The following is a 24,656-nucleotide window of genomic DNA, read 5'->3' on the forward strand; positions in this document are numbered from 1 at the left end:
TACGTATAGAGAACAATATTAGTGGTCAAGGTGTAGTCAGGTGATATATCTGGGTTGTCCCTACAATTAGATACATGAGAATTGTTACATGAAGACCCCTGATGATTGGTTAATGTTAATGGCGTCAGTGATAAGAGCCCCATGTTCTGATTGGTGCGCTCGCAAGCCTCCCAGTCTGGGACCATCACTGTTCCCAGCTCTCGGTGCACCTGTCATCTGCAACAATGTTTCACTATGAGTACGTGCAGACAATGTGAGGACTTATTCATAAGCTGGGAGGCCGACTACTCCCACTGTCGCAGATGTCCATTGAGCCTTTTTAATTGTATCTGCCTGTGTCTTGTAACGAGGGATCCAGACGCCTTCTTCCTCCTGGGCTTGGCATCCTGTCAGGTTCGGCTTGGTCACGTGAGGTGGGACCGTGTTTGAGGCAGAATTCTGCACAATTAATATTGTTTTTCCACTGTGTGCCTGGTTTAATTTGCAGGTGTGACTTTAACGTTGGTGCGCGGCGTGGGAGGTTGCAACATCGTGCCCTTGATGGTCTGCTTTTGGAATGTGGGTTTGCAACATTGCGACCTTGGCTGTCTGCTTTCGCCGGGCTCATTCTGCAGGATCAGCAACCTGACTCTTGTTCTTTTAACGTCCATGGGAGCTCTTGCTTGCGGCCTACTTAGGCCTGGTGTATAGGTGGAACCATTTGGTGCACAGGCGCTTTAGGTTATAGTATCATATTATCTTATGACCAGTATCGTGTCTTCGTTATATTTCTCATTATGGCACCTGGTTTTAGGAGAAGCGTAAGCAAGCTCTTTAGATGAGTTCATGATGCGTCTTGCGTTTCTGCATTTTGAGAGCCTATGTGGAAAATAATAAAGATGCACGTCCGTGAGTATGTCTGTCGCCTACGTCATAGCACTGAGTATATTCTTCGTGTAGATTGGTGCGGGAGTGTCCAATGTGTATATTTGCACAGGTGCGCTGACCGTTGGCTAGGTCGTCATGGCATCTCTAACGACGTGTAGGTTTTAGTCTAGTTGATCCGCGCCGCAGGTGTCGGCATGGGCTGGGCGGGCTGCTGGGCAGGCAGATGGACACATCCGTATGTTCCTGTACCAGGGTATTTGGTCGTCTGGTAGATGGGCAAACTCTTCTCGTGGCGGGTGCCTGGGCCGTGATCCTTTATGCCAGGCGCGAGAGGGGAGGGAGGGGAGCCTGTTTTTCCATTCTCCCACTTCAACCCCGCTGCAAAGAAGCAACAAACATCGGGGAAGAACCACAGCACGTGCATACGAGATCCATGACGAGGCCGACAAGTGGAAACCGTGAAGAACTTTTTAGTTGGACTGTGGCTTAATTTGGACACTCCCTTTTCAGCTATAAATAAAAGGGTAAAAGGACACATTCGAACACTCTGTACATCCTAGTTGCAGAGTAACAGAAGATCTGCATTCTTGAAAGCCACAGTAGGTTATTGACTTTGGACTGAGGCACACTTAAGCCTTGATAAGAATAAGGATATGCCCAATTCTGATCATGGACTCAGCAATTGGAAAAGGATACAGTACCCCGATTCCTCATACACAGTGCTCTTATTCGGTGTTACTCATGGTGTTACCCAGTGATGACCTTTCTAGGCATATACTTACGTATTTTGAGTTTGTATCCATCACTGGTGGGGAGAACTTGCTGCATTCCAGATTTTTATTGGTAATACTGACAACGAACAAATCATTAGAAGATTGCTCATAATCATCACTGAAGAGCCTGAGTTCAGTGAGGAAAACACAAATGCCCCATCACCCGACGCAGCACATAGACCGGTCAGTGTGGTGTTCTTTCGTTTAATTGAAAACTACCCGCATCTCGTTGGAAGACACACTGATGTGGTTACCTTTCTTAGAGACCCAAGAAATACTGCAAACTTGAATGTGATCCTGGAAGGAATCATCATCCAGGTGGTAACCTATTCCAAAAAAAAATCACAGCGCCGTGTAGAAACTTTCCTCCGAGGGACAGATGGAGGAAGTGATCAAACTTAAAAACTTTGAACATGCTGACAGGGAAGCTACAATGTCATCTGGACTGAAGCAAATTCGAGGCATCGATTGGGAACTGGTTAATGAAGCAGAATTTATAGAAGCTCTCAGAAATCATATTTTTTCACGATAAAGGAATATTTGCACCATGACTGGTGATGGAATTGGTTCCAGAAAGCAGCTAGTTGATTGAGGACGAATGCTGAAGAAGACAAGAAGGTTCCAGAAGCAATCTAAAAATGCAGTATGATTTAAGAAGTGTTTTTCCTTCCTTAGCATCAAATGATCGAGAAGGGGAATCAAAGCAGCAACTTTGAGTTGCCCCAAGAGGACAGTCCCAGAAGTTGATGTTGTTGCATTACATATCATTGTATTGTTTACACATGTATTGTATTCATACTCATATTGCTTTCACTGACAGCAAGAACTGCTTTTTATAAAGGAGCACATGATGCAAAGACTCCTGTATATGTTTCTGAGCATAAAGAAAAGGTAAACGTGGCAACTACAAGGCACCCCAGGCCATTCATATTCATTCCCGTCCCTAGAATAAATTGCCAGATAACTGAGATCGAAATGGATGTTATTAGTAATACATCGCACACAGCACTTGTTTCAAACACTGCTTTTGAACGCCAGAGACAGGGTTGGTGGAACAGGCAAAATAAGGGGTTGCCAAAGGCTCGGCCCACACAGATAATGCATGCAGACACACCTAGTCCAGTGAGATGAAGCCCAAGCACAAGTCCCACAGACAAATCACGTGCAGAGATGATAGCAGAATCTATATGGCCGAGTTTAGCTATTGCCAGGAAAAAACAGAGAGATAAAGAAAGACATGCCGAACTTTCTTCTACTCAGGGAACCCGGGTGGATGTTCCTGCATGTCAGAAGAAGTTATACTGATGCATTCAGAGATGTGGTTATAGAAAACTACATGAAGACTTTGAGAATCAAAAGAAGCACCCAAGAAGATAATTATGTACTGAATGATTATTTAGACAGCACAGCACACTTGGGAAACAACATATGGTACCAACACATGAAAGAAGTTGGAAGAAGGACGTCAGATGAAGAATGATTCGTATCTGCACTCCTGCCATACAGCATGGGGAAGTCAAAGATCTTCACAGAAATTGAAATTGATGTCCAGACAGCTCATTGCCTTTCGCACATAGCACTTTGCAAAACAAGAGGTCAATTTATGGGAAGTGATGCTTCTCTTAAATGGGCAAATGAAAAGACAGATCTAGATGAAGATGACTACATACAAGAGATACAAGACATAAAGACAAGAAACAGAGCCCATACGAGAAATCATGTGATCTGATATGAGAAGCCTGGAGTGAAAGGAGCTGGCATTAGATGGCAAGTGAACTAAAAACTTGATATCAAAGGAAAATCTGCAGAAGACACTCGAAGATGGGAGTACAGAGGAAAAATGCAAATTTGGTGAACAGTACTGTCACCAGACAGATGGGAGAAAGGAGTGGTGATCTGCAGAGCATGGATGATCATTGGATACTACAAAGAAACAATTGAGAATGCACAAATGTTATGCAAGTCATTGTGGCCAAGACTTGCTAAACTACTGACATGGGTCAAAGACAGAGGAGGACCATTGCAGATAGTACCATTAGAATGTTCTAAGTTATGCTTCAGGAACAATAGTACAAGAAAAATGGGGGAAAATCAGAACTGTGGACGAATATTTGATGCACCAGGAAAGAAGATTGGAACAGCAGTAATAATGGATCACCATTGGGTTTGTGGATCAAAAGCCTACATCAGACTGCCTAAAGATTGGGGAGGAATGTGCACATTGGTGAATGTCCATGTTCCTGCATTGGTGATTCCTAAAGGTGACCTGAAAATTGATAGTTTTCAAAAAGCAGATGCTAATCTAAGAAAGAAGAGATCTGTAGAAGTCGTAAATTGAACAAAGAAAGAGAACTACTTCTCTGCTAAATCAATAGAAGCCTTTAATGCTATATATTCCGTTGAAACACAGGCTGTTCAGCCAGACCTCATCAGTGTTCACGATGATCTTTATGCCAAGAATCCAGGTTCGAGCAAATACCAAGTGGTTACAAATCACCAGATGGGAAATGCTGCAGACAATTAACACACCTATAAAAGGATTCAATGCAATCAGAGAAGAACTGAGAGCTGTAGGACTAATGGCTCTCCAGAACAGACATGTCCTGGACATGATTACAGCCATGGATGGAGGTGTTTGTGCCAAAATTGGAGAATCATGTTGCATTTATACCTTCTCACGATGATGATAAAGGAACTTTGACAGAGGCCATAGACATGCTGACAAAACTCCATGACCAGATGATAGAAGAAGTAGAAGATATTGCTGATGACAGCTGGATTGGATCACTCTTCTCGTGGGTTCCACAATGGATGGAAGTTATGTTCAAATTTCTTGGAGCTTTGCTATTATTAGTAATGCTTGGATTTTGTGTGATAAAGATAATAATCTCACAATGCAAGAAGACAGCAAAGAAAGCCATAGGGATGAAGATCATGATCGATGTTGAACCCGGATGGAAGCCTAAAGACTTGACTGATGAAGAAATCAGAGACTTTTTGAAGTCTAGTATCCATGCACCCGAGGGAACAAAGTTCCTGTATCCAAAGGACCACAAGAAATACGTGGGAAGATGGATCTACTGCAGTTCAAGTGGACAGTGCATGCTCATGACATGGAACAAGGATGAGCATGTGAAATCAGCCGGATGCTTGAAGAGAGTCATAAAATATGGGTCCCAAAGAGGCACTTCTTTAGACCAGGATGTCTAGGAATAGAAGACTATGTAAGAGTGGTCTATAAATCGCCCAGAGGTGGGAGTGTAGAGGAGGAGCCAAGTACCCCCACTCCACCGGCCCCACCTACATTACCTGAAAAGTATGAACCAAAGTATGTGACGTATACTGCACCAATAAGAAAGCAAGGAGAAGAGCAACAACGCTGTGCAGTACCCATATGAATACCTATACCTAAGAGAATATGGGAAGTAAAATACCCATTGAGGAAACCATACCTACATCCAAGACAATATGATGGCCATTTGAACGTGATACCTGATGAAACAAAGAAACAGAGAGACCAGGATGAATGGTGACATCATACGAATCTGTATCGACTCCATATAGAAGATAACCAGACCAGAGAGGCAGACGATTGACATGGAACGAAGAAGTACCAAGGATAAGTGACATCTTGGGATCAAGATGAAGAAACCTATGCCATAAGCATGATGAAGATAGTTAGTTTAAACGTGTACAGATGCAATGAAACGCAAGCAGCAAAGCAATCATGAGGCTAGGCACATGCCAATAGTGAATAGATTGCGGCAAGTGCCAACATATACATATATACCTCATAGATACATATGGATTAAATAAGAAAGAATGTTTCCACTACGTATAAAGCATTCTTGAGCAACGAGGAAGGCCTCAGGTCAGTGTTGCAGTTACAAAAGCAAATTGAATTAAACAGAATATATTTCAGCTAAGGAGTTCACTGAGCCAAGAAAGCCAAGGTCTTATCAGAACTAGAATTGGCTGACAACGGATACAATTAACGTGCAAGAATTGAAGCTCCTGTTCAAGAAGGTCAACCGAAAACAAAAGACGTCAGAGGACTATTGGAGTATAAAATCAAATACACAAAAAGGCTCAAATCGTGGTGTCCAGTCACGGGATGGAAGAACGTTGGATGCATGAGAAGATCACACCTACGCACGGTAGCCAGACAGTACCCATACTCCTTAAAAAATCCCAGAGAACAGTACAAACTCACGGCCAACTTCAAAACACTTATTGACACTGAACCATTGAGGTGATGATGGAGTGTATTTTTAATTGGTGGGAAGCTGGTATCAAGACAAGCTTACCCGCACCTGGTTTTTCAGTCTGCGTGCTGCTCACGTAGGTGGAAAGTTATTGACGGGGGTTAGTAGCCAACCAATTGTAGAGGGCCATGTAGTTGGGGGTCCTATAGTTTGTGTAGTCAGTGGGATGTCGTACATTTAGTGACGTTCATAGTGGCCATTTTGAAGGGAGGGCTTAGTTGCCCCACCTGTTGCTGACTATCCAATTATTTCTCTCTGTTACTCCATACAGATATAACACCTATGCTTAGTTCCTCACTTAGAACCAATCCCGTTTCCCGTTAGGTTTTAGAGGTTTGCCACGTAGGATGATGTTGGTAATGACGCAGGTCAGCACGTCAGCTATGAGCAATTATGGGTTTAAGAACCCAGCTTTTTTATGAGATGATTGAGAGTTGAGTATCGAGCGATTGCTGATGTTCGTTGTACTCCGTTTTAATTATTTGCATTAAAACAAACAAACTTTTATCAAGCTATTTGTGTCGTCTGAATTATTGATCTTTGATTAAAATCTGCATCCACATCCATCTCCAGGGTATTGCTACTCATCTTAAAGAGCTGGAAGACTCCAGTTCACGACTTTTACGTCAGGTTCACCCCTACCTTCCTCCGGAAGAGCATGCGCCATTAGTAGGTGCCCTAACTAATGCACACCTGGACTACTGCAACAGCCAACTGACCAGTATTCCTGCCAAACAAATGCTGAGACTTCAAAAAGCCCAAAATACAGCCATTAGGGTGATCTTTAAGCTAGGCAAAATCGCCCATGTTTCTCCATCTCGTCGAGCCTTACATTGGCTCGTGGTTGAAGACCGCATTAGATTTAAGGCGGCCTGCCTTGTCTTTAAATGTCTGAAGGGCTGGTCCCGATAAATCTGAGTGAATTAATTCGGCCTTATCAACCTAAGAGATCTTTGCGAACCAGTGACTGCCATCTGTTGGCAATCTCACGCTCAGTTTACTCATCAACAGGAGACAGAAGATTTGCGGTGTTTGGCCCAAAGCTCTGGAAGTCACTTCCAACTGATATTAGAGCCATTAAATCGCTATGCCAGTTTTGCCGAGCTTTGAAGACTTTTCTGTTTAGGTCGTTTTTTCCTAGATGTGTCGCTATGTTGCATTTCTCTTGTGGGCCTCTGTTGCTTTGCATGTTTATGATTTCATCTGCACCGCTATACGGTTTGGTCTGTCACATGCACGTTACAAATGTAAAAATCAAATCAAATTAAGGCCACAGGTGGACACCAGCAACCCTGTTACATGATATTTGGGTTAACTGCCGGATCCTATCCACATAATGTAAGCGTGGCCATGGGGTGTGACCTAACTGGCATACTGATGATTTTCTACACTGTTATTTTAATTTGTTCTGCTTTCAGTCACTGTTAGTAGGTGGTACTTAGGGGCTGAATCACTTCCCCTACGTTGCCCATTGCAACCTTTGTGGGCTGCTTTGAAGCATGCCTTTACTTTTTGCGAATTTGGTAGTTCTTTGTGCGTGTGTGCATTCACTGCCGGTGCCAAAGGTGGTGGGGTGCATTATATGTAAGTGAAGTTCACGTATAGCACTTAAATGCTGTCTTGGGCCCATTTTAAAGTGCTGCCTAGGGAACTAAACTGTATAAATGCTGCAGCCAAGGGGCGGGGCCCGGGTACCACAGCCAAGGGGCGGGGCCCGGGTACCACTTCCCATGATGTCGTCAGGCAGTGAAGTGCATGGGATGGCATCCCGACTGGTGAAATTACATGAAAGAGTGTATCTTTGGGAAGTCTATCAGAATGGCTTGCTTAATGAGAAATTGACTGGGTTCCCAGTCTGTGCTTCCGATAAGCCTGGGTGATCAGATGCCCAGATCCCCCAACCTGTCAGATAAGTCTGCTTGCTGGGACATCACCTGCTTTCATTATAGACCAGCCTGCCTCCAGGAGATCCCTGTGCGATTTCACACTGGACCGCGGAAGGCCTGCAGTGAAGCCAGGTGACTTGTGTGTCATACTGCAGAAGCATCAATGCGGATACCCAAGATTCTGTGTCAGGAGTAACATTGACAAGCCAAAGAATGGGCTGCCATCTAAAAGTGGAGGCAAGCTCTTTCACTGCATCTAAAGCCTAGATTTACCTGTCACAGGAAGCCCATCACTCCAAGATCTTTTGCATCTACGGCCCAATCTTGCAGGTTCGACTAACGATGCCCAACGGAGCTCAAATATGGCTGGGGTTGTTTGTGGTCTCGTGCAGACCGGATGTGGCCTAGCAGTTTGGTCTGGAAGGCCCCTATTGGGTCAGGAACAAGCCTGATTTTCATAAGGTTATGCCCTTTTCTGTAAGGGCATAGTAGCCTGAACAATGACGGTCTGGGAGATTGATTCAAAATGTTCCTAGCCATCAGCCATTGGTTTTGTGAATTCCACGGCCAAATGGCGTGGATCTGCACCGAAGTCTACCCTGACTCTACTGTTCCTAGAAACCTAAGCTACACCTGACTGACGATACCCAATGAGGCCACAACATTTTTCTGTTGTGTTCTTGAGTTTGATTTAGCAGTCTGGTCTGCAGTGCCCCTTTTGTGCTGGTGTCAAGTCTTATTTGCTTATTTGCGTATGTCCTTTCCCCCTCCAGAAAATGTATGGCGGCTGAAAAACCACGGTCTGGAGGGTTTCCCAGTGCATTGACAAAGTTTATGACTATTTCAAAACCTTCCAGCCATCAACCTTCAGTTTTCCCATCTACCACTGACCGGATGCCCAAGGTCAGTCCTTTTGGCATGCCCATAAAAGTACACAATATTGGCTTGTTGACAACAAGGCTTTACCACTGTTCCTGCCTTTCCAGAGCATGCCAAGGACTGAAGGAATCGCCCCTGTAGCTTCCTGCTGCGAATTCCATCTACCAAGGAGCCCTCGCAGGCTTCTGCCTCGACACCCTTCTCCCATGTAGCAAGCACCCTGCGAGGGCTAAAGAAGAAATGTAATGTATCACAAAACCCCTCAATAATTAACACAATGTATCCACAAATATCCTGGGTCAGAGTCAGGGCTCCAGCTGCTGTATTGTGGCTAAAGTGAATGAGGGCGGCACAAGATGGTAGTTTCATTGCTCTCTGAGCCCAGTCCTTATGTCCACTCCATGGTTTAACAACAATCCTACAAAATACATTTCACTACAGTAAACCTACATAGTCAGTGGTTATTCTGAAATCCTGGCGGGGGGCCGGCTGGCTGGCGAGGACCCAGCTTGCAGGCCCTGCCAAATGCATATTCAGTACTTTCTTGATGGTCCTTGACATGAAATATAACAACGTTAACAATTATATTGTATAGGGCACACATAACCAACTTGAATTTTCTCCGACTAATCAATACCAGGTGTCATTCATTACCTTATGCATTGGCGCCCATATGATTGTCCTTTGAAAGATGAAAGGCTGACTCAGACCTGTCGATATCTTAACCTGGTAGTTCTTCGCAGGAGTCGCTCAGTCCACCGAGCTATTTTCCTAGATCAGAATCATTTCTAAATGTGTGTTTCTTGTTCCTAAATCAGTAACAATGCACACAGTTGTGCGACTTACAACCCCTCTCCTGCCAACCACGGATTGCAGAAATATGGGTTAATTTGTTGAACAGGCCTGGGCCGGTAAAAAAATAAAAAGGTGCCCAGTTGCTCCGAACGGAAAGGCTTGGCAGCAAGTAGTGAGGGTGACATGTGTGGATGGCATAGTGCCAAGGCAGCCCTGTGGAAGGTGACACAGAGCAGGCCGGTCCATCGGGCCAACCCGTTTCTCGACGCTATCAGCGAGCCAACGTCAGCACGCAGACGCGCACGGCCCAAGCTCACGCTGCGTGGGATTCAGCGGCCACAGCGGTGATTAAGCGAGCATTAATAACTCCTGTTGCTGGACAGCTCTCACGCCCGAGAGCGTGGGCAGGTTTCCGTGAGTTTCCTTGCACGCAATGGCCCGGTGCCAAGAAAGCCACAAGTCCAACGTGGCATGGATCGATGGCAGCCGTGCCATGTGGGCAAGGATAGTATGGCACGCATGCAGACTAGTGCCCCGCCCCCACCGTCTGTGGGCGACCGAATGCCCTTTACCAGCACAGTACGAGTGGAGGAATCTGCTTTTCACATGGGAATGTGTAGGGAATGGGCAGTGCTTGGTCTGCTGCTGGCTGGTGGGTGTAGGGGGGTTGCCTAGGCCTGGCTCTGGCTGCTATGGTGTGAGGGCTCCTGTGTGAAGGAAATATTATAGCAATGGCTGAATGGCTGTAACATTTAGCTTCGTTGTTGGTCCAGGTACTCTGATGCATAGCGGGGCATGACTGGTTGTCATGCAAGTCTTTACAGGCCAGTCCTCAGGGATCAGGGAGACCGTGCTCAGCTGGATCAGATTCTACCTGCTAACTGCTACCAATATGAGCAAAGGGATTCCTCAGATCAGTGACTCTACCCTTCACCTCTGGAGTCCGGCAAGGATCCATCCTCTCCTTGAGGTTTAACCATTACATGAATCAGATCAGAGCCCACTGGCTCTGTCTCAGGATGGGCGGATTGAGCTTCTGGACTGGATCAATGTGAGGCAGGCGTTGAGCCTGTGGATGTTTCAAGGCCTGCCTCACATTCATCCAGTCCAGAAGCTCAATCCGCCCGTCACCAAATTCCTACTGTTGATCAACAACACCAATCGCCCTGACATCCAGACCTGGCTCTCCGCTATGAACCTCCAGGGCTTCGCAACGCAGCTGACCACCTGCATCAAGTTCTTTGGTTCTACATCAACAGACAACTCTCCATCAAGGAGCACTCAGCAAAGAAGACACAAATGACTTGGAATCAACTTTTGCAATCTACAGAAAATCAAGCTCTTTACCTCAGCAAACAACTTCAAAGATGCTGTCCAAACTTTGGTCCCCTTCCACCTGGATGATGACAAAATCCTCCTCGAAGGCCTTCCAGCGACCAGCCTAGAACCCCTGAGATGTGTCGTAAATGCTGCAGCTCCACTCATCAAAGGACTCTGCAAATTCGACATGCACTTATCACGTTCAAATCCTGCTGCATTTCATAAAAGCGTGTTGAGCTTGTGCAGACTTGATCTCCTCCAGTGCAGGAAGGAAGGAACCAGGAGAAAAGCCTTCTCTGTGTATGCCCCCAAAAGGGATGGTGGCTGCTGCTGTAATCTTACAATTCAAGCAGAACTTTTGTAGCATTACCATTGTTAGAAACCCTCGGGTCGCCTCGAACCTCCAACATTTCTATCCCTAACCACATTTTGATTGCCCCATTGAGACTGGTTAAAAAAAGAGTGTAGCAAAGCCTGTAACAACAATCAAAGCAAAAGCTCCTCAAAGCGCTATAGTGACATATAATTGTACAACCCTGCAGTTAATATAAATGAGACTTGCTGGAAATATTTATTTTAATGCATGATCCCATAGGGAGTGGGCACCATGGAATAGGGCCGTGACAGAGGTGTGGGGGAGGGGGTTGAATGTGCTTAGAGTGCTAGTCCTACTTGTTAGGGAGAATTCTCTGTTTAGGCTGAATTTCCTAACCTAGTGAGTCCCCCAGCAGCTTTGCTGGATTTCTGGAGTTTGTTTTGTTCCATCCTGCCAAGAGTGAGACTCTTTTTCTCCCACTCTTGGACATGAATGTGGGTGATTTCTTTGAATGTCAATGTGTTCTATGGGCTATGGGGTCTTTTACTCCATAGGGCCTCATGTGTTTTGCTATGTGTGTTACACCGCCCCCTCCGTGCCGTAACACTGGGGTGTCCTAGAGGATCCCCACCATAGACTCCATTCCCTGGGACTGACTACTGTCTCCCAGGGCATGTAAAGTCACCATTGGCTTTACTAGACCTAAATTTACTAACAGAACTAGTACAAACCATCCTATTGTGGACATACTGGTAGGGGTAATTCAATTACCCCTGGGTCTGTTGTTCGAGGGGGCACTGTCCCGTCCCCCCTTGTCGAGTTTTGGCTAGTGGCAGTGGAAACTACTTTTTATATTCGACCCCGAATATATTCCTATGGGATTCTTCCCATTGTTGGAGGCTAATACTTTTTCACGTTAGTCTCTAACGTATCGCCGGTTTATTTGTCTTAAATAAATCTACCGGGTGATATTTTCTGCCAGAACTCGGTTTTTTAAAATGGCGTATGTGTTCGCCTCTGTAACTCCGAACCAAAGGTTGAGCCCTTTGTTCCACTTTTGGCGGGCTTCTGCACAGAAGCCCTCCAAAGTGGTGCCATTCTGTCTGGGTACCACAGGGGGTATGGGAGGGGGTTCAGGCACCCTGGACTGAGTTGCCTTGCCAACTGAAGTCGCACTCTGGTGTGACTGGCCCGCGTGTTTTGATTGACAGCTAGGCTGAATGAATGGGGGTTTTCTGCATAAAAGCAGGGCTTTTGGGACTGGATCTTCAGAAGTCGCCACAGGACCTAAGAATCCGACGAGGGTAAAGCTGAGCCGACCTGCAACGACGACACCTCCGGTGGAGCCCTGCTGAACCGACTCACCACTTCCCAACGACAGAGGAGATCTCCCTGCTGGAGAGTCTTCTTCCCCTGACTGGTGGTAACAACCAGTCCCTTTGCTTTTTCTTCGCTTCCAGGGCATAGTGGTCGAATTGCCCGTGCTGAGCACCCCGGCAACCGGATAGCCACTAGCCTGTACCGCGACCAAAAGGTGGTGCCTTGTGATGGAGTACTCCGCGGCTGTTCTCTTCCCTGGTGGTGCAACGATCTTCAACTTTTCTTCGACGACGAGACCATCTCATCTCTTGGCAAAGCCCTGACTTGCATCCAACACCAGGAACAACTGCCCCCACCGGAGCTGTCTCTTCACTTACAAGGTACTGTGTCCACCTGGCTTCCCTTGGGACGGCTAGCGTGAGGTGTCTTAAATTTTTACCTTTCCATTGGGTCGCCTCCAGACCTTCTTAACTTTTTGTTCTAAAGCTGGTCCAACCTTTCTGTGACATTTTGCTACAAAGACTCAAAGTGCATTTCCGGTTTATAGTCAAAATCTCGAAAAGTAAAATCTCGAAAAAAAGCACTAATTTAAAATCTCGAAAAAAAAAATATCGAATTTTTTTTTCAATGCGTTTTTTTTCAAAATGGGGGGGTTCCCCTCAACCCCCCTTTTTTCATTTTTTTTTTATTTTACCCCTTTTTTTTACTTACCTGACCCCAAAAACACATATAAATAAATAAATAAAAAATTCAATATTTTTTTTTTGAGATTTTTATTTCATGCTTTTTGCAATTCGAGATTTTATTTTCGGTATTTTGACCGACCACCGCATTTCCACTGTGATACTTTTTGGGACATATCGCCTTGCCTCTCTCCGAGTGGGCCTGGCCTCTGAACTTTGTGATCTACAGTAGACCCTGCCTTACTAGCCTTGCATTTACTTCATAAAAGTGTTGGTACTGAGTTGGTTTCATACCCTGCCTTTTCTCTCCCGTTCTAAAGAATATTAGAGTGCCATATAAGTTAAAGCATTCACCTCTGTCTGCAAATAAGTGGTGCCGTTGAACCTAGACTTGTCGAAATATTGTTAGGGGATTGATATACTTATAGTAATTGTAATTGAAGTTGTTTGCCGTATTAGTGGCAGTGTGTTTTACATAGATGTGTTATTATTTTTTAAAAAAATAATTTTTTATGGGCCTCCTTACACGGAAGGCGGTGAGCCATGGCGCTATTAGCGCCATGGCTCATGCCGGTAAAATACCGGCACCGCCTTGGCGGAAAGGGTATTTACCGCCCCATTCCAAGGTTGGTGGGGCGGTAAATCCCCCTTCCGCCATTGCCCTTCCCCATTCCCATGTCTGCCCCATAGGGCTCTGTGGGAATGGGGAAGGCGCTAATTACGGCACCGCAATTTTGCGGTGCCGTAATTAGCTCCGAGGTCCCTTAGCGGGTTGGTTTTTAACGCCTGCAAAAAGCAGGCGTTAAAGCACCAACCCGCTAAGGGACCTCGTAGTAAGGCGGAAATGGTTAACGGTCACCGTTACCATTAACGGTGGCCGTTAACCATTACCGCCTTCCGTGTAATGAGGCCCTATATCTTTACACCCAAGCTCTGTTCCGTGTCTGCTTGTTCTAGTGTGTAAATTGCCCTATCTTGTATACTCCACATACTGCCTAACTTTTCTTGAGGGAAGTCTGACTGCTCAGCCACAGCTACCAAGTGAATCTGTGTGGTACAGACTGCTACCAAGTGGGTTTACCGCCAAACACCTGTAGTCCTAAATCTTTTGCAGTGGTCCCAGAGGGAACTGCACAGGTTTCTGCCTAACACTGGTGTACGGTGGTGAGATTTGTATTGAGTATACAGTTTAGAGTGCTTTTTAAAACTTTAGGATAACTAACCACAAAGCTTAGCACTAAAAAAAGCAACTGTCAAACAACATGTCTACTATGGAAGTTTACAGTCAAGAGTCCTTGTCAGGTAAAAATACTGAGAGTTTGAAAGCTCTCTGTAGACAAGAGAATCTTTCTGTAAGAGGCAAGAAAGTAGAACTGATAGCGAGATTGCTGGAAAACCAAAGTCTGGGTACTGGTTCAGAGGAACCAACTTCTCCAGCAAATGTAGATAACAGTAATGGTGTTGATCTAAATCAAAGTTCTGATGATAGTGATGAAGAGGCTGAAGAGGAGGGAGAGGCTAATGAAACTGTCCCCCCTGCTCCTCTGTCTGCCTTACCAGCTCTACCTACTGGGCCTATAGCAGTTCCCACACTAAGTCCTCAAGTCCTTGAACTAGAAAAAATGAAAATAGACTTGGAATTCAGAAGGATTACTGCTCAAACTGAACAGAAACACCAAGAAATGCAACAAATTCTTAGGCTCAGAGAAATGGAACTCAAGCATGAGTTAGAAATGAAAAAGTTGTCTGTCGAAATTGCTTCTGTCTCTGGCTCCTCTAGAAGTTCCAGTCCCAAAAGACCCCGGATGCCTAAGGAATTAATTGGTATGTATGAACCAAAGTTGGATGTGTTGGATTGGCTGAGTTTATTTGAGTACAATCATGGGCTCCAGAACATCACAGGTAATGAGCTACTTACCTGGTTGTTCTCTAGGCTCCCCTCTATTGCAACTGATGTGGTAATGGAGTTGGGGGAGGGGGATAGGAAAGAGTATGAAAGTGTGAAACTAGCTTTGATAGCTAGATTTGGGAAGACCCCTTCCCAGAATCTTAAGAGGTTTAGAACCCTCAAAAAGCATGATGGTACCCCTTGGGCTACCTGGGTGAGTGAAGGGTTGAACAACTTAGAGGGATGGATTAAGGGTTACACAGTGAACACTTATGAGGGTATGAAGAATCTTTTTATGTTGGAGTCTATTTATGATGCCTGTTCTCCTGAGCTCAGTCAGCACTTGGCTGATTCGAATGAATTGGATTCCAGGAAGCTAGCTAAGGCTGCTGACTTGTGGGTTGCCAACAGGGCTACTCATAAGGATTCTGGGGCAACTCAGAAAAAGGATGAGGGAAGACAGCCTAAAAAAGACTCAAAAGAGAATTCTAATAACTCAAATTCCAAAGAGGGCCCCAAACAAAACCATAAGGGTAAGCCACAAGGAAAACCGCAGCAGAATAGTGTACCTTCTGGTGCCACACCAGAAGGAGGCCAGAACAAGCCACCATTCCAGAAAGCATTCGGAAAATGCTTTGTTTGTGGCTCTACTGACCATGTGAAAGGAGATCCCAGATGCAAGGGTAAACCTTCAGGGGTCCAGCTTGTCTCCTTAGCATTCGCTCCAGAGGAGGAAGTCCAAATGGCAAGTGGAAACTTTCTACTGCTGGCTGATGAACCCACTGGAGTCTTAACCAGCGTTTCTTTAGTGTTTCTGGGTTTGTGGGAACAACAGAATTTAGATGTCTATAATTCTATCCCAGATAATACTAAAGAGTATTATAAGGACAGTGTCCAGGTGAATGGTCAGGAGACTCCTGCCATTAGGGACACTGGGGCCAGCATAACTGTGGTGGATAAATCTGTTTTTCAGGCTGAGGATGTTGCTAAGGCACCCAAACGCCTCACCAAGTTAGCTGGAGGGCCTGTGCAGATGCTTCCCCAATTACCAGTTCTCATCCAGTGTAATGACATGACTGTGAAGATACCTGTCAGCATACAAAGCGAGGTACCAGGACGAGTTCTGTTGGGTAACGATTTAAAAACTCTCAGTTGTGTCTCATACCCCCAGACCTCCTAATAAACAGTTACAGGAGCTAACCAGACCTGCAAGGGAGAGAACCATGAGAGTTACTCCCCAGGAGATGATGAAGAAAGATATCACTCCTGCTCCACTGCATGTGTATCTCTCCATCTACTCACCCCCCCCACCCCCCTGTTATCTAGTCTCACCTCGGACTCGGACAATTGCTCTCGTAATCGTTGGCATTACAGAAGGGACCTTGATCGTGTTCACAGACATTCAATTATACATCAGAGCATGCGTCATAACAAATGATTAATTACAGCTTAGAGATGTTGCATCATATTTTAGAGTTTCAGTATGCAGTGTTTCAATGGTCATATCGTGCACAAAAGTCAGTCCATTCTTTTTCAATAGAGCCATGTGGCCTCATTACGAGTTTGGAGGTAGCCATGCCGTTTTTGCCCGCATGGCTACCCCCAAACCCGGGTCCTGAAAAATGGGAATTACCGGGCCATTCTGACATTTGCGGGCCTGGTAATTCCCATTTTGAGGACTCGGACCCGGTACGTCCCCATTCCCATTTGATCCCCCATACGGCTCAATCGGACTGGGGAGGATGCTAACAACGGCCTGTTAATTACGGGACTGTTGTTAGCATCCTGGTCTGCTCGCGGGTGCCTCTCTGGATGTCTGGTCTGACCAGGCATCCAGAGCAGCACCCGCAAGCAAACTCGTAATGTTTCAGCGAGGCAACAACGGTGCCGGTAGCACTACCGGCATCGTTGTTGCCTCGCCGCAACACTTGAAATGAGGCAAAGTCTCTGTGGACGGTTAGGCATTCCATGCAATATATGTTCCGGGCTACATTGACCCTTCCAGTTTTTCACAGTAGTAGTGTTATTTTTCAGAACATGGTGAGACATGCCCTGATGGCAAGGAGCAAGCTGTGTGTAATCTTCGGCAGTTTGGTGAGTTTGTCTTCCTGCTCCGTTAAGCCAAACAATATTATCATTGGTATTTTCGCCCTCGTCAATCCATCTAGACCTTTGATCCAATTTAGGACCTCATCCCAATATGATTGAACCGCTGCACAGCCCCAACACATATGCCTGTAGTCGGCTTTCATCCCACAACCATGCCAACAGAGGGGACTCGCTCCTTGGTACATTTGAGTCAGCCTAACTAGGTCATATTGCCATCTGTAATGTAGGTTTATCCCATGAAGTTTGTATTGACATGAAATCTATGTTTGTGAGGTTCTTCTACATATTCGGAGCCAGGCGTCTGCCGATATTTCCCTCCCTAAATCCCTTTCCCACTTCTTCTTTAGTTTATCAGATGGGGATCACTCCGTTTCTATTAGAGCCCAATATAATGTGCCTATCAACCCGTTGGTGCCTGTACAAGTTTCTAGGATTCTCTCAAAGGGTGTTAGTTCTCTTTGTAATTTGCCTTTCCAGATTTCTCTGGTCATGACGCCCTTCAGTCGTAGGTATAAAGATATTGGGAGTGGTCCTAACCCTAGCGCTTTTTCAAGTTCTTGTATGGCGAAAAAGGATCCCACTTTCCACAGTTGCCCTGCTCTCTCTAGTCCTGCCTCGTAACAGGGTTGATACCTCACGGGTCCGGGATGGCATCTCATATTCCAGTTACCCATAGTTGTCCTATCGGAGATGGCCAAGTCATGCTATCCTTCATCCCTCTGCCCGGTCGCCAAATACTCCACAGTGTTCCTAGTATGGGGTGACGTTGAATCCTCTTAAGTAGCTTCGACCTGGGGACCCATAACCATTCCCCAACTGTAGCAGGATGGAGGTGGTGGTTGTCTAGCCCTACCCAATGTAAGTCTGTCCGTAATCTAAGATGTGGGATAAAAACTCTCAATTGCGTGGCTTTGTAGTATGAATATATGTCAGGCAACCCTACCCCTCCATTGTCTTTGTGAAGGTGCATTAGCCTGTTGGAGACCCTGGGTCTTTTGCCTGCCATGAAAAGCGTGTTATGGAGTTCTCCTGTTTTTCTGAAGTAGTCGTCGGGTATCTGTATAGGAAGCATCTGGAAGAGGTATAAGATTTTGGGTAGTATCACCATTTTGATAGCATTGAGTCATCCCATCCAGGAAAGTGTGAGCCGGTTCCATTGTTCAAAGTCTTTTTCTATAACCGTCATCAGGGGAGTGAAGTTGGTCTTGAATAACCTATTAAGGTTTCTAGTGACATTGATACCCAGATATCGTAACATGGATAAACTGACCTCCATGCCCATAGGAGCAAACCGCTCAGCATCTACATCCCTGTCTGTATCTACTGGGAAGAGGAATGACTTTCCGGTATTTACCTTGAGCCCTGCTAGTTGACCATATGCCTCTATCACTTCAATCGCAGCCGGGATGGATGTTAGAGGGTTTATTACGTGAAGTAATATATTGTCTGCATAGAGTCCCAGTTTATAAGTCTGTCCCCGACCATGATTCCCTCCACCCTGTGATCTTGTCTTAGCCTCTGGGTAAGTGGCGCTAGTGAGAGAAAAAATACTAACGAGGATAGGGGGCACCCTTGCCTCGTCTCTCTCCTCAAGCTAAACCATATGGACTGGCCCCCATTGGCCGTCACAGAGATCTTCGGGGAGGAGTAGATCACTCTAATGCCCTCACTCGGCTCACACGACTCGCGAGTAGAAGCTGGACGGTAAGAACGGCACGCGCAACAGACTACATGTGCTGACTTCTTTGAGACTAGAAGTAGAGTGACATCTAATCTTTCTGTTTGTAGATACAACTGTGTACAGGCACGTACATAGTCAAGAATTTAACATAACTCAGGTAGGACATGCAAATTAATTCCATATCTTCAGATAGAGTACATGACACTGCTAGCTAACTAATGTATGCATTTATTTTGTTTTCTTTCACCTATGCGCACGGATGCTATCCACACATGATATGGTATGTGATTTTGTATTGATTTAATGGGAATGTTATGTTGTTTGAATATTTACCAGATATGAATGTAATATCAGTTATGTGACACTAATTTTGCCATAATACCGCCCTGAAGAAGGTTTAATCCGAAATGCATTGGCACTTGCGTATTATGGGCAATTCAAGATGTAAACCCATTTACTGATTTTGGATGTGCAAGATCATGTCATTTTAAGGAAAATTACAGGAATGTGAATTAAACATTTCTTGCTACAAAACATATACTTTTGAATTTATTTACTATTTTTGACTCAGATTGTTGTACACATTTTATGAATTGGCAGCAACCGAATGGGGCAAACTGAGAAGCGCCATTCCTAACAAAGTAGAGTTACTTTGTTTTTGGATATTTCAAGTTTGGACTGGTCCTAGTGCTATGGGACCATTGTGGACTGGCAGCTCCAGGCTAAAACATTTTGAACATAAAATTTGATTAATCTACAGAAACCCACGACTCAAAGATTGAATCAAAGTAGTGCCCTCTTCTCCATCTATGTAGTTTCCCATTACCTCCCATAAATCTCTTGCCACGTAAAGGTAGTCGATCCTTGTGAGAGTACCGTGTGGGGAGGAATGAAAGGTGAAGCCTCTTTCTTGTGGGTGCTGGTGTCTCCAGCTGTCTCTCAAGCAGTAGAGTTCTAGGGCCGCGCTGAGCTCTGTTTTTCCCTGACCTGTAGAATCACAGCATGTTTCTCCTTCAGCTCGCCTACATACTGTGGAGACCATCCAGATGTTGAAATCTCCCTCTGGTATGAGATGACCCTGTGCCTCCCCTATTATTTTCTCTAAGGCCCTTTGCAAGGATCTCCTTTGGCCCTGGCTAGGAGCGCATGCACTTGTGTACGAGTGCAATATAAATAAAATATCATATCAAACGAGTCCCTTATGTTCGGTATAAGCCCTGATATTAATAACGCTCTACCTTCCATGTCTGACCAAGTCTTTGTGACCTCGATACATAATCCTTTCATGGCAGGATGCCAACCCCCGCCCTCTTGACGATACCCAAGCTCCAATATGTGCCTCCTATGAGGCTACTTGTATTCTGCACTCATCACCCTTTTGATATCTGGTCTCTTGTACGAAGAGGACATCGACTCCAGATCTTTGGAACTCTCTAGCTACTATGGATCATTTTGTGGGTGAATTTAGACCCTTGACGTTTAGTGTGCATACATGAAGACGATCTCCTAAGGGATTACTCATTGCTATTGCCATGTGAAATGCTTGTGATCTGCACTATTTCATCACACAAACCAGGTCCCTTGGATTCATTGCGTCCTTGAGTCATCTTGGCAAATGAATTTTCCCCAGACCACTTCCCCTCCATTTCCCCCCTCTTTCCATCCTTCCCTCCCTTTGGGGCACCCGGTCCCTCCCAGTTGTCGTCAGCAGGTGAGTATGAACCACCAGCGAGGTTCCTTATCCAGATCTCGACTGCACCCACGTGGAGTTGGTGGTCCCCATGCCATGGAGGTGGCGTATGGCAACCGCAAGCAATACCACTCCATCAACGTGCAGATGGTATGTAATGCCAGTAAGATCATCACACATTGCTGTGCCCGATATCCAGGATCAACTCATGACTCCTTGGTCCTGCCGAACTCCACGCTACCACGCTATATGGAGCGACATGCTGGACGACGTGCCTGGCTGCTTGGGGGGTTGCCTGACTGGGCCATGGCAGTGCATCGGGGTTGTGAGGTGGGTGGCTGCATACTCCACCTGGGTGGAAAAGGGGGGAGATGCATACTCCACCTGGGTGGGAAGGGGGGAGCTGCACACTCTACCTGGGTGAGAAGGGGGGGAGATGCATACTCCACCTGGGTGGGAATGTTGACGCCAGTGCACGATGTGCACCTCACCGAACACTGTCCCCCTAAGCAAGTGATACGGCACATGACTACAAAATCACACAGTGATGAAATAAAGCCGACACCTAACACTACATGACTAACAGGTAACCAGGCCACATCCCACAACCCATGCACCACTCATCAGCGGCGCTCACACACTGTAAGCACATCCTGCACTAGGCACTGCATATGCACGATGTCACAGCCTCCTGCATATCACCACACAGGACAGTCATCCCTGGGAGTGCATTGAAGTGAGCCTAACAGGGATACCACAGCGTGTCACTGGTTCCGCACTCCCATAGGATTGCTGCAAGTCACCATGGTACTGATCAGTGCACAATGACGAATATGCTACTGACTACAGCCAACACTCCCTGCCACCCAATCTCACAGAACACAACACATCAATGAATTTAGTGCAACACTGATGCATGCATATACGATGCACGTGCAATAAGATGTGAGTGCACACCATAACCCATCTTGAAGAAGCTACCCCCTCCATCATTCCATTGCACAGGACACATAGCGGGGCCAGAAATGGGGTCAATGCATCCAGGGACAGAAATCACCTGCTACCATGTTAGACTAGTACAGTTGTCCACCATGAATGTACAAACACTTACCTTCATTCACCTCTCATGCAGGTGATGGTGGCTATCCCTTGAAGCCGTGGCTCATGACCCCTGTCCGAAACCCACAGAACAGGCACGAGGAGGACTACAATCGTTCCCATACCCATACACGTGTGGTGATTGAGCAGACGTTTGGCCTGTTGAAGGCACGATTTTGTTGCCTCAGCCAGTCAGGTGCGGCACTCATCTACAGCCAAGATCACCATGGCATGTGTAATGCTGCACAATATGTGCATCCGTCGGAACGTGCCCCTGCCCCCTGACATGGAACTGCTACCACCTGATGATGATGAAGGGGAGGAGGAAGAAGTGGCAGGACAGCATCACGGTGCAGATGCACAGGAGGGACGTGCCGTACGGCAATCATTGATTGGACAATATTTCTGACACACAAGTCAGCATAGGGTGTGAGGATTTCAGGACATCGGGCACTGGGTGTGGGGATACATGTACACTATGCACTGTGCAATATTAAATGACACATGCGCAATAATGAATGTCCACTCTGTTTTTTTTAGATGAATAACCGGTGTATTAAAATTGAAGGTTTAAACGTGAATTACAAACCCTCCACCACCCTCCCACCCTCCCCCCACCACAACTCCCATACACACCCTCACCCTCCTCCCCCTCCCACCACAACTCCCATACACACCCTCAGCCCCTCCCACCACAACAACCCCACACTAGTCCCATAAGGACCGCATAGGCCACAAGTGGAAGGCAGCATTGTCACTGTGCTCTCCCAGAGCCAGGGGGAGGCATGTCCTGGCAGCGCATCATACAGAGGGACCGACGGAGTGGGCTGGTCTGGATGGAGGAGCATGCAGAAGGTGTGTCCTCATGCTGGGGCTGTTGTGCAGGATGTGCAGCCTCCAGAGCATCTGCTATCCGGCCAAGGACCTCACAGAGCCGGTTGGTGCTGTCCGTAATGACCTGGCCCAGTACCCTCAGTTCATCCGGCCACTCCTCCCTGGCCTGCCGATTGTCCTGCATGAAGTCATTGATTAGGCCTGTGAGATGCTCAGCCCGCTCTGCATCAATGGCTGATGTTGTGGCCCTGCTGGGGATCGGGCTCACATGTGTTTCCGGCACTTCCCAAAGGGAACTGGCCACAGGACTGGCATGTACCTGTGTTGCTTCTTGCCCAGTAAGCTCAGGTGTGTCACTCTCACTCGAGTCACTATAGGAGACCTGGGGGTTGGTTTGGGCATCAGGGGTATGGACAACTTCAAATGTGTCCTCCTCAGTCGCTATGCATATGGATATGGGGCTGTCGGCAACATTGAGGGGGGCCGTGGCTACCATCTCCCCAGCCACACTCGACTCCTCAGAGCGCAGCGTAGGGCATGTGTCTGCTGCCAGTGCAGCGTGGGGTTGGGGTGGGAGTGGTGCACCCTCCACTGGCCTTTCTGGAGACGGTGGTGTGCCTCCAGGTGTTCTCTTCCTCGCAGGGAGACGGCCCCTGCCTTGGCCCCTGGAGGTGCTGGGCCGGTTGCTCTCCTGCTCCTCGCTGTCATGCTCACTGCCTGTGAGGGTGGAAGAGAGGGACGGCATGAGTGAGGATTTGAGAGCCAGCATTTGGACATGGCTACAATATCACAGATATTAGTGGGTTATCGGCATATGGGTGGAGAATGGCACATTATTCTTTACTTGGGTGGTAAATGCATGCATATGTCTGTGTCACTCATGTTGGCTGGGTACTGTGCTGGCTCACATGCACATTGTTTCCATCGACAGCCCTGTGTGCCTCACGGAATGGGCCACTTTGTGTGGTATGTGTCATATAGGTTACGGCCTCGAACCTGGCACTAGCCTGGGTCTCACTTGTTTCGGCATGATTTAAAGGGGGGGTGTGGCCGACCATGCCGTGACTCCTTGGCCAGACCTTAGCAGTGACTTTCATAACATTGGCGTTGGTAGTATTGACTTTGGACACTCACCTCCATCAGCGGATGTTGCCCCGCACTCCAACCCCTTCAATGGCTTCGGGGCCTATCATGGCCGCACATGTCTCCTCCCACGGCATTAATTTCATGGATGAACCTGGGCCTCCTCCTGTCTCCAGGGCCTGGCTTCTATTAGCAGAGAGGATGTTCCGCACCCTCAGCCGCCGGTCGTCCCACCTTTTTATGCAATCCTTTGTGGTGCGGGGGGGCTTTGCCCACGGCGCTGACCTTCTGCACCACTAGAGCCCAGATCTCTTTTGTTTTATCACCGCCACCCTCTGCATTTAATTGCTGAAAACAGTGTCAGCAAGCTCGTGGAGGGTATTCACCAGCATTTGGAGTTTGTCAGGGCTGAACCGCTCCTTTCAGAGGCGGGCAGCTCCCTTTTTTGACACTTTGGCCATTCCTCCTTGATGATGGTATCTTCCCGGTATGTCGAAAGTGTGCCAGGGGTCCTGTCTGGTGAGGATGGCAATGGATTGTGTTTTTGAAGATGGCCGCCGTGCTCCTTCCAGTTCCTGTGCAATGACGCTGTTTCCGGTTCTGCAATTTAACGATGACCGTAAATAACGGTGACCGCTATTTACAGTCACCGCTAATGCCGCGTTACTCTAAGGCGGTAGTGTTCACTACGGTGCGGGTCATGCCGGTAAAGGGTTTTCCAGCAGTTTTTGCGGCATGCTGCTATGGTCATTACCGGCATGGCACAAAGCTCATGCCCGCAAACTCGTAATAGTGCGCTTTTAGCAGTCTATTGCCAGCTCGGACACGCTATTTGCGCCATGTCGGTAATGGACGGAACTTACCTCCTATCTCGGAATGAGGGCCATTGTTTACTTTCAGACAAGTGTGATTAAAAAGCATGAGGCTGCCTCAGGGGTACTGTAAGTCCCCATCGATTTTTAACAGAGTCCTCCAAATTGACTTGAGCAATATCGCATTAGAGAGCGTTGTGTTGCAATACGTAGATGACATTTTAGTTTGCAGCACTTAGCTAATGATTATACTTGCTGACAAAGGATATACGGTTGACAAGGAAAAGTTACAATCTTGTCAACAAGAAGTGTTGTACATAGGCCAATTGATTTCACATGAGGGAAAGAAGGTCACCT

This window comes from Ambystoma mexicanum, chromosome 1p (genome assembly GCF_040938575.1).
Source record: "Ambystoma mexicanum isolate Mex_15411 chromosome 1p, UKY_AmexF1_1, whole genome shotgun sequence".
Taxonomy (NCBI): domain Eukaryota; kingdom Metazoa; phylum Chordata; class Amphibia; order Caudata; family Ambystomatidae; genus Ambystoma; species Ambystoma mexicanum.